Genomic DNA, 11,778 nt, shown 5'->3' on the forward strand with positions numbered 1-11,778 from the left:
GGTGCATTTCCCAAAAGCAACTATGGTCGCAAGTGCTATCGTTACCAATAGAGTTCAATAGATAATTAGTATTATCTGGGGACCTTGTGTGATTTTGAAATTCCCCCCCCCCCACATCTAAATGTCGTGTGGTGCATTCGCACGGGAAAAGCGAAGCCTGTGACTTTACAACAATTTACTGACTTATCTCCCGGATACGATGTCAAGGCTTTGAGAGTCCCGTTCTATGGTCCGGTTAGATGGATTAAAAAAAAAAAAGAAACTATTATAGTTTTGTGTCATTTACATTTCACCACATTAAAATACTATCTCAAGCTTGATGCCCGATTTATTTGTAACACATTAACCTCAAAACCTTTTCAGCTTTCTCTTTCTGCAAATTGTATGGTGTAGCGATATGACAGCACCCAAAATACTATCAAACACTCCAACGCAGCTCCATTCTTCGCGAAAGATGGATAAAAAGGCACACAGGAAACAAAAAGCTCGAAAAATGATATACGACCAGCCAAATGCTGGCCAAATCACAGAGATGCCGATTCGCACGGGACTAATATTATCACAGGACCTCGTTGTTTGGCGAAATATGGTAGGTCATTTGCGGGGGAATTTTTAGTTTAAAAATTACAGACATGGCTGATTCGCACAGGATTAAGATCACAGACAACCTCCGCAATTATTACAAATGACTAGAGGTCACCAGGTAATACTAATCCCGTGCGAATAGGGCTATAGTTACCTAATGATGCTTTTGGGAAATGCGCCCCTGAGCAGGATTCGAACTGACATTTCTGGCATGGGATATTTGAACAATATTTTGGCCAAAAAAAAAACATATTTTGCCATATGGGCTGGACAGGAGCAAGTTTGGGGTATTTTATTAAAACAGATAAACTGCCACAGGTAAACAGTCTACTGGTTGTCAGTACGCTCATTGGCATCTCTTTTCGAGTGAGAGAGGTCCATTCCTTGAGCTGTGCCGTGCAGACATATTCTGCAGCCCATGATCATGAGGAAAGCCCTACGGAAGGATCGGTTAAAGAAACCATAGAGGAAAGGGTTTAGGGAGGAGTTGACATACCCCAACCACAGGAACACATCCCATATCACAGCAGCAGTCCCGTACTCAATGAACGGGTCGACGATATTAACAGTAAAGAACGGCAACCAGAAAAGAAGGAAAACCCCCATGATGATGCCCAGAGTTTTGGCCGCTTTTCTTTCCCTCCTTATAGAGTTGCGATGTTTTTGTTTCTTGCTCGAGTCTTTGCCCACACCTGCCGCCATCTGCGCCTCCATCGCGCTTATCTGCATGGCTTGCCGCTTTGCCGCTTTGTAGATCTTCCAGTAGGCCACCAACATGGTCACCATAGGCAGGTAAAACGCAACAAGGGACGCCATAACGGCATAAACGCGGTTCACCAAGAAGATGCACATGTTCTCAGGCAAAGGAACGTCCATGCCAAGCTTGTGCAGCCCAAGGAGGATTGGGCCGAAGGAGATGAGGAAAGGAATGGCCCAGCAAACCACAATCAGCAGACCCACACGTTTACGGGACATCTTAAATGAATACACCAAAGGGTTGCAGACGGCATAATAGCGGTCAAAAGCGATGCAGCTCAAATGGAAGATGGAGGCCGTGCAGAGCATAACGTCCAAGCTGGAGTGAAGATGACAGAAGTTTGGGCCGAAATACCAACATCCTTCCACTGTTCTGACCATACTGTATGGCATAACCACCAGCCCCACCAGGAAGTCAGCAACAGCCAGAGACATGACGAAAGAGTTTGTAGGGCACTGCAGCTGTTTGAAGTAAGCAATGGCGAGAACAACCAGGAAGTTGCCAACAACTGTGCAGACGATCCCTGCGATGATGAAGACATAGAGGGCGACTCGTGAACCGGAGCTCCTCAATGTGGCACAGGGCTCGAAATCAGAGTCGAGTGAAATGTTGCTCCATTCCGAGGAGTTTTCCATGCTGTTCAACCTGGTGATAAACGAGACACATGCATTCAAGATTTATTCCCATGATCATTGATAAATGCTTTGTTTGATCTCACAACATGCTGTGACCAAGAAGAAAAATGCTTTTTCGAGATATTTTTCCAGTGTTGTCTAGTGAATAAACTGCCATACTGATATATGAGAACAAAAATGCCTGTGTCGTTTCACCACACCATAATAATCCCTCTATTTCACCATTAATATTTTTGCTAAGTGACAACTGCCCCTGAAGCTCCTGTAAGGCTGGGAAAGCAGAACAGACTGGGAAACCAAAGCCAAATCTGCAATGAAAACAATATTTTGGATCCTTTACTTCTGGATATTGGCCAAGAATCATAAAAAGCCCCTCAACTCAACCTTGTCTTAGGAATTGTATCCCTGCAGCATGCCCCATTGTGACTTTTGGGATTACACTTAACGTGCATACCTAAAATGTCATCAGCACTGTTAAAGTTTAACTCAGTCCCTATTGGGATGTGAGCAAAAACACGAGTTTGAAAGCATGCAATCTGACACATTTATTTTCGCTATTGGAAACAATTCAAAGGGATGGTGTAATGTGTTGCATAATTAAAGAAATTCTAGAAATAGCATATTTGAGATGTAATGAAGAAAACTTCCATTGCACATTCTTCATGTAAAATGTAAGTCATGTTAAATAAAAACCACCAATGAATTCTCTCAGATCCAGTCATGCAGAAGAGAGTGTCAGTTCCCAGTGACTGACAGGCATGTTTCTCAGCCCGTGACAGAACCTGAAAACAACATCTGGGGATGTTTGACGGAGAGGAAAAAGGAAGGATAGTGGAAAAAAATGGTTTTAGTTCAGTAATAATACAAATTTAATTACCACCAATGGGACCGAGTGACAGGGAAAGGCAATGCTTAACATTTTGCTCTTCCCTACGCTATCATTTAAAAAGTAATTCTATCATTCTATATTCTAATTATAATTTCCTTTTCTTTGCTATTTCTTAACTATTTAATGACTGATTATGGATCTACAGTATATAATAGCTCCTGTGTGGATATCAGCAATTATGACACTTTTGTTTTCTATCTTTTTTTTATGACACAGTTGGTGTTTGCAATCAAGTCAAGTCACTTTTATTTGTATTCTGCTTCATACAATACTGATTGTTTCAAAGCATCTTCAGTTTGGTTCAACTATATAAAGTTATTTAATTATAAAATAAGTTCTATTCAGCTATAAGTAGCTCTACTGCAGATAACAGTAATAAAAATGTATTGATTGATGTAGTAAAAATGGTTAATTAAGAAACTAATTTGATTCAGCTATAAAACAACTCTACAGAAAACAATAGTGCCATCGTTCAGGGTGTAGGGATTTTCAATGTTGGTTTGCCATCTTGCTGATGTTCACTACAGGGCAATTCAGTTTAAGTTTTATTGCAACAGCACGATAAGAAATGTTCACCCAAAATAAACATTCAGTCTTTATGTATTTATTTCAGTGAAACAAAAAAAAAACTGTTATGCAGCTCTTTCCACATACAATTGCAGTTCATAGTGGCCACATCTGTCCATCTCCAAAAACAACATGAAACACCATAAAAGTATTATAAACTTGTCCCACATGGATCTTTTAAACCCATCCATGAGAATTAGTGCTGTTGTGGTTTCAATTATGATTGTCCCTTGACATTTTGAATGTGAGCGCACAAGTTGTATGGACTAATTATTATTATTACTATTATTTTTCTTGTTGTTGGTGCATCTCGACAAACGTCAGCTCATATGAAAAACCTGCATAAAAATACTTTTGAAAAAAAAAATCATAATTTGTGTTCCACAGAAAATATAACAGCATGTATTGGTTCACAACGAGAGTAAGCAAACTGACAAAATTTCTATTTAGCAGCGAGCTATTCCTTGAATAAATATAATATCCATATAATGAATAATATAAATTTTGCTATGTATTGTAATATATTGAAGATCATCTACACAGTGTCCCTATGACAAAATGTTTATTTAAAAATGATTGGGTCTGAAGATTGACCCTAAAAATAGAGAAATGGCAAATGGCCTAATGTGCATGCTATATTGCACATTATATTGCAATTTGCACTCAGTAATAAGGGGAACTGTAGAAGAAACACTCGGCTGCTTAATGAAAATGATACAATTCTTCCTGTTCCTCTGAGCCATTTGCAGTGTTACAAAATGACCGATCTGGAAGGTCAGGACTGCAGACACTGCTTAGACACGCTCACAAACCCACACTGTGATCCCTCTGACTGCTCAGACACAGCAGGTGAGCTTTAAAAACATCCTGCACAGATACTCTTGCAGTAAGAAGCTGTGACCATCAAGACAATGTTCTGAGAGCAGCTTAAAGATACTTGTAATGAAACATATTGTACATGTGTCTGCGTGTGTGGTCGTTCCTCATCTTAAACACGACAAATTAAACTCTACCCCACACTTCACAAATATAAACACTGAGTAATTCTAAGTGCATAATAAAGATATGGGGCCATTTTTGATCCAGTTCATAAAGACAGGCAGACCATAACAAAGCGCTCAGTTGTTCCATAACAAAAACTCTGTCCAGGTTATCATGTAGGACAATACCTAAGCAATTTTTGTACTTCAGCTTAACTAACCACTACTGGACAAATGACTTGCCATTCATCCCTAAATCGGGTTGCAACCCCTAAATCTTACATTTAAACCAAAGCCACTGGAAATCCAACATGATTGTGCTATTGGTTGCTTTGTTTGTTATTCTTGAACAAAACCCATCTCTGATGCGTTCCAAGCAAAACAATTGACCCAAATCAAATCGCTGCATTCTGCCAACTCACTTAAAATATGTATTTACTTTACTTTCAAGGAATTGGATGGAGAGACTGGACAGGGCAGGAATGTCCATTTGAGTAAGACATATTAATAATCTACCAAAAGCAGGCTGCATAAAACTCACCTTCCCACACTAACGAGGAGACGGCCAGACCTGTCAGTCATAAAAGGGAACACTGAGGGGACATTCAGGGTTCACGTTAATGTAAACTAAAAAAGATTAAATCTGGTATGTCTATAAACTCCAGCATAGTTATTTTTAACACTTAAAGACTAAAAATATGCATGTAAAAAGGTAAAAACCAAATAAAAAAATCAAATGTAAAGTAAATAATAATAATAGTAGTAGTAAAATATATTTATTATTATTATTATTATTATTATTATTATTACATATGCAATACAAGTACTGGACTTATGGGAGAGCTATAACAACAACAACAATAGTAATAAATAAAACCATATTGTTTATTATTATTATTATTATTATTATTATTATTGACTTCCATGACTTGTAAGGTATATTTAAGCATGTTACAGTCACAATCACAATTTTACAGGTCACATTAGAGATCTACTCACCTAAATGACAGTGTTTCGTCTTTCTTTACGATGCCATGTTTAACTGACTCTCCTTGTTTCCTCCATGCCTAATGAACGGCAGCTCCACTGGTGAAGTGAGGATAGTAAAGTGCCCGTGTGTGTGTGTGTGTGTGTGTGTGTGTTATTTTGAATATGCCACATTAATAAGCTCTAAAACAGTCCTCTTGATCAGAATGTAGGCGGGGTATGTGTGTGTGGGTGCCTGTGTGTTGGGTATTAAGAGTTGGGCATTGTTATGCAAATAATCCTCACATCCAACAGATTTCCTGCACTGTTCGCTGTTTCACAGTATGGCTAATGCAGACATCAAAGTCAGCTAGACTGGGTAATAACAGAGAGGTTACATGTTTTCTAAATTGTGCTTGATGTGTGAATCAGATGAAATAATTGATTTTCCTAAGCGGGCAGTAGAAAGATACTGTGCTACTGACTGTCTGGATTTCACAGATAACATCAGTAAACACACTGCATTCCGTTCTGATCTCAGAATGAGTTTAGCTCTTCTAGGCTTTGATCAGGCACACAGGGAATCTGTGCCCACACGACTCCACAGAAATCTCGGCAGATTTTTGGCTGGATCTATTGGGTTATTCAGTAGATATGAATACACACATTAAAATTAATTTTCAACATTTTGGTGGGGCTTAAATAAAAAAGAAAGAAAGAAAGAAAGAGATAATATTTTCTGCCAAAAATATTTATGAGACAAAAATTAATATCTCTTTTTTTTTTTTTACATGACTTTACATTACATTTACTGTTTTGTCATTACTTAACACCACACTACATTTTTGAGTAATAAATAAAGTTGTTGTTTTTTTGGGGGGGTGGGGACTCAGTATCTTCACAAATGTATGAGACCAACATAAGTACAATTTTTACATTTTCTAAGACCACATACTACAACTACATGTTCATATGTTCCCTTATCATCTCTTACATTCTTATTTGTCCTTAACACTAATGCTCAAATCTTTTTAGCACATTTTGTCAAATTTATTAAATAAACTGCACAGAACTGCAGATTTCATCCTAAATTTACTACATAAAATAATTACAACAATAATAAAAAACACACACACACACACACTTAAAATGATTTTAACATGCACTGATAAGCATGGATACTAAATGTCAGTATCTATACCAATCAGTGTAGAGTATCATTTTTTTTGTCCAAGACCAGTTACCAAACCAAACAAACCAACAATGGTGATAATAATGGAACAAGCCTAAAACACAAAGACAGTAAAGTGTTGTGGCTACTTTGCATATTGAACTGATAGAATTGGTGGTGGTGGTGGTGGTGGGGAGGGGGTATATTCCTTTAAATCCATTGTGAACATCTGCTCATGGCAGCTCTGCAGCTCTCCACAGCAGTGTCACAGGCTGCCTGAGTAACCCTAGCAGAGAACATTAGCAGTAGATGAGATGAGCTCCAGTGTTGCTTTTTATGCATTATCCATTAAAATGTCAAAAAGGAATACCCTTTCCTTTTTTTCCACAACCAAAATGTCAGGCACTTAAAACAAACCACTTTCAAACAATGAGAGTGTTTAAATATACAACAGTTCATTATATAAAATGTCTGCTTTTTATGTCAAAACATGAACAGTCATGAGAACAAGATGTGCTGTTATTGAATAAAGTGCCAGAACACTGGGAAAGAACACAGTTCAAGGTGGTTACATGACCTTGACAGCTCATTAAGCATAACTGGTGTACGATTATGCATGTAAAAGCATTCAGTAACTCACTACACCTGACACATCAGTCACATAACATGGAAGGCATCGTAACTGCAAAGGTTTAGCGCCACTCCTCGATTATTATGGCAAGAATAAAAGCTCCGCACAAGACTGATGAATAAATTCACAACCCACTCAAACCTAATTCCCAGTCTGTTTTTCCAAATAACAACCTTTTTTTTTTTTTTTTAATTATATGATTTTGTTAACGTTTGTGAAAATAAAGATGCCTGAATGGTTTAACTAACTAACTGTAAGCGGCTTGCTTACTACTGCATTGCAAAAGATACAAATAATTATTACTAAATTATTAAATTAATTGCAAAACATCATGTAGATGACCACAAAACCATTTTGCTGTAGCACTAAAAATTAACGTTTAATAGAAATGATGCCACATCTCACGATTTGAATACATCTGAACTTTACAATTAAACTAGTGACTTAAATTTTATTAGACTTGATCAAATTCATAATCTAATCATTGCCTGAAGAAAAAGTGTGAACAAATTCTTGCTTTATAATAAAAAAAATTAGGGTGGTGTGTTCCACTGTTTTCAAGGCATTCTATGGAAAAATATACATATGCATATATATACTAAGCACTATACAAATAAATTTGACTTGATACACATATAGCTACTGTATTTATATCTGTCAACTTATGCACAAGACCAAATATAACCCTGCTTATCATCTTTACAAGCCCACTATACACGTCCTTCTCCCCTCCGGAAACCCCTGCTGAGCTACATCTGGCAGATACCCTCCAGATACCTGGAACCAGTGCTTGAAGTGGGCCGGTACGCACCGGTATGCAGTACCGGCACTTCTATATTTTAGTCTTTAGAGCACCGGCACTTTTTCGTGCATACCGGCATTTCTGTCATTGCCGGTACTGAGTCAAAGCGTCAGTGTCTGGGTGATTAGAAATGATACTATAAATCACACTACCCAGAGGTCATTTGAAACCGGAAAACTTCTGGAAAGTTCAAGGATCCAGTAAGGGAATGCATTAGTAAAGTAATAAGTTCAAACCAGCGCTAATGCAGAGAAAAAACGGACGATTTCATCAGAGATAGCGGAGAGAATAGTGACTCGGGTACAGATGGCAGTAAATTATTCTTTTCAGCGAATATTTGGCTTAAAAGCACGAGTGTTTTATAATGAATACTGGCTGAAGGTGTTTTAAATTATGCTGGTCAGGTATTTAGTTATTCTGAATGGATCCGTATAGTAGCATGTACAGTCAGGTTAAGGCAGCAGGTTTAGTGGTTTTTTGGCATCTCCTTGTGGTCCTGTTTGGTATCGCAGCTTAACTGGTGCTTATCTATATTAAAAATGCTCTAAACCAGGGGTGCCCAACCCTTTTCCTGGAGATCTACCTTCCTGCAGAGTTTAGCTTCAACCCTGATCAAACACACCTGAACCAACTAATTAGGATCTGAAGGAGCACTTGATAATTACAGACAGGTGTGTTTGATAAGGGTTGGAATGGAATTCTGCAGGAAGGTAGATCTCCAGGACCAGGGTTGGGCACCCCTGCTCTAAACTATTTTCTATCTTTCTTTCTTTCTTTCTTTCGGCATTACATACATACATTGGGAATTATGAATATTTATGTATTTGTTTATTTATTTGTGACCTGTGCTGGCAAAATTAGTCATTTTTAATAATAATTATATTAATAATCACAATACAGCTATTTTTATTTTATCTTCTTTGTTATTATAACTAAGAACAGATGCAAAAAACAGTAGAACAAATATAAGAAAGAAATATAATGCATTACCTTTCTCATTTTACATCTAAACAAAAGCATTCAAGAAAAACAAATATAAAAATATAAAAATCCCTTTAGTCTGTTAATTACAAATAAATTGATTATAAAAACTACAAAAGCAGTTAAATCAAGAGCATCTAGTAATTCCCTATTTTCTTTTATTGTTCGATTAACTTTAATGAGGCGGCCTATATTAAGACCTACTGTAATGCACAGATCTAATATAATGTTACAAATCAGATGTTTTTCCCCAACAGTTCCCCAAACATTCACTTAAGACATAACAGATTATGTTTGCGTGAATACTTAAATATTGTAATTGTGTGTAGGCCTAAATGTGTTTATTTATCAGGATCGCGCGCCTTTATGCGGCGCTTCGGATGACGTTCAGCGTGAGAAGCGAGCGGAGAAAAGGTAGGCCTACTCCTCTCAGAAAACGTTCAAATAAAGGCAATTAAACATCTAAAATTATTATTTGGAGCATTGGCATCGCTAGACGAGGGCTTAATGGACTAATTTTGTGAAAACCTAAAAATCGAAATTTTTCACTTTTTTGGCCTGTATAGCTCAAAATTAGCCCGTGCACATTCCGACTCATTTTTGGGGGTAGTACCGGGACTTCTTTTTTTCCACTTCAAGCACTGCCTGGAACGTCTGTCTGTGCTCAAGTCTGTCAAGTGTGTAGGATGAGCTTTAATTAAACATGTGGGGTTTTCAATTGCTCCCAGATAAAAGGCACACTCACTCCTTGGCCAGCGGTGTCTCCAGCCCAGTCATTCATATGTAATGTGAGTGTTTGTCAGGAGAGGCACAGAGCATCTGCGCTATTGAAAAAGCCGGATGAGACCAACAGGCAGGGATGTGTCACAGTGAATCCTGTATAATGAGAGTTTTCTTAATTATGAATATGATCAAGGATACGGTATGACTATAAAGCAGCAGAATTCATTGGAGGTAATCACAGACTACATTACATTGTTGCACACGCTGGTTGCATTGGCCTATCCATCCATCCATCCATCTAAATAACTAACTATCCATGTATCCATCCATCCACCCAATTATACATCCATCCATTCAAATAACTAACCATCCATCCACCCAATTATACATCCATCCATCCACCCAATTATCCATCCATCAAAATAAACAACCATCCATCCACCCAATTATCCATCTATTCACCCATCCATCCATCCATTCATCCAAATAACTATAACTAACCATCCATCCACCCACCCAATTAGCCATTCATCCACTGATTAATCCATCTATCCAATTAACCTTTCATCCATCCACCCACTCACCCACCCATCCATCCATCCATCCATTCAAATAACTAACCATCTATCCACCCAATTAGCCATCCATCCATCCATTAATCCATCAATCCAATTAACCTTCTGTCAATCCATCCACCCACTCACCCATCAATCCATCCAAATAACTAACCATCCATCCACCCAATTATACAACCATCTATCCAAATAACTGATCATCCATCCACCCAATTATCCATCTATTCACCCATCCATCCATCCATTCATCCAAATAACTATAACTAACCATCCATCCACCCACCCAATTAGCCATTCATCCATTGATTAATCCATCTATCCAATTAACCTTTCATCCATCCACCCACTCACCCACCCATCCATCCATTCAAATAACTAACCATCTATCCACCCAATTAGCTATCCATCCATCCATTAATCCATCAATCCAATTAACCTTCCATCAATCCATCCACCCACCCAATTAACCATCCATCAATTAACTAACTATCCATCCACCCAATTAACCATCCATCCATCTGTCCAATTAACTATCCACCCATCCACCCTATTAACCAACCACCCCATCCATCCATCCACTGCAATATGAATAATAAGACACATTGTATTCAGTTATATTGTTAATAATACTGTGGTTAAAGCTTAAAAGAATGTAATGCATTATAACACAATAGAAAATATAGCACTTAAAATTAGGTGAGGAGGGAAAGGTCTACCTTCCAGAAAATACAATGTACTAAGTTGAAAAATATTTTACTTTTTATTGAATATTATTGGGACAATATAATTTGTGTAAAAATAATACAGATTATGTAAAATAAACACAGCTATTTAATCAGACAAAGAGGCAGTATAATCATTTTGGGCATATTTTACATTTACATTTACATTTAGTCATTTAGCAGACGCTTTTATCCAAAGCGACTTACAAATGAGGACAATGGAAGCAATCAAAATCAATAAAAGAGCAATGATATGCAAGTGCTATAAAAAGTCTCAGTTAGCTTAAAGCAGTACACGTAGCAAGGTTTTTTTTTTATTATATAATACATAAAAAGAAAACAGATAGAATAGGAAAAGAATAGAGCAAGCTAGTGTTAGAGGCCTTTTTTGCTTTTGTTAATTGTATAATAAATAAAAAGAAAACAAATAGACAGAATACAAAAAGTTTAGAAAAGCTAGTGTTAGTTTTTTTTTTTTTAAGAAAACAAGCAGTAAATGAATGGAGTGTAAGTCTAAAAGGGACAAGTTTTTTTAAGAATAGAAATAGAGAGTGCTAGAGTTAGAGGGTCAAATAAAGATGGAAGAGATGTGTTTTTAACCAATTCTTGAAGATGGCTAAGGACTCGGATTGAGTTGGGCAGGTCATTCCAACAGGAGGGAACATTTAATTTAAAAGTTCGTGAAAGTAATTTTGTGCCTCTTTGGGATGGCACAATAAAGCAACATTCACTTGCAGTACGCAAGCTTCTAGAGGGCACATAAGTCTGAAGTAATGAATTTAAGTCAAGGGGTG

The 11,778-nt window shown here is 37.4% G+C and overlaps 1 pseudogene; it reads right to left on the minus strand.

The window, feature by feature from the left end:
• Positions 1 to 912: 912 nt before the first annotated feature.
• Positions 913 to 1,977, minus strand: LOC107719773 (5-hydroxytryptamine receptor 4 pseudogene; annotated as a pseudogene).
• Positions 1,978 to 11,778: the final 9,801 nt, after the last annotated feature.

The sequence above is a fragment of the Sinocyclocheilus rhinocerous genome, unplaced genomic scaffold (genome assembly GCF_001515625.1).
Source record: "Sinocyclocheilus rhinocerous isolate Xijiao unplaced genomic scaffold, SAMN03320098_v1.1 scaffold1352, whole genome shotgun sequence".
NCBI classification, from domain to species: Eukaryota; Metazoa; Chordata; class Actinopteri; order Cypriniformes; family Cyprinidae; genus Sinocyclocheilus; species Sinocyclocheilus rhinocerous.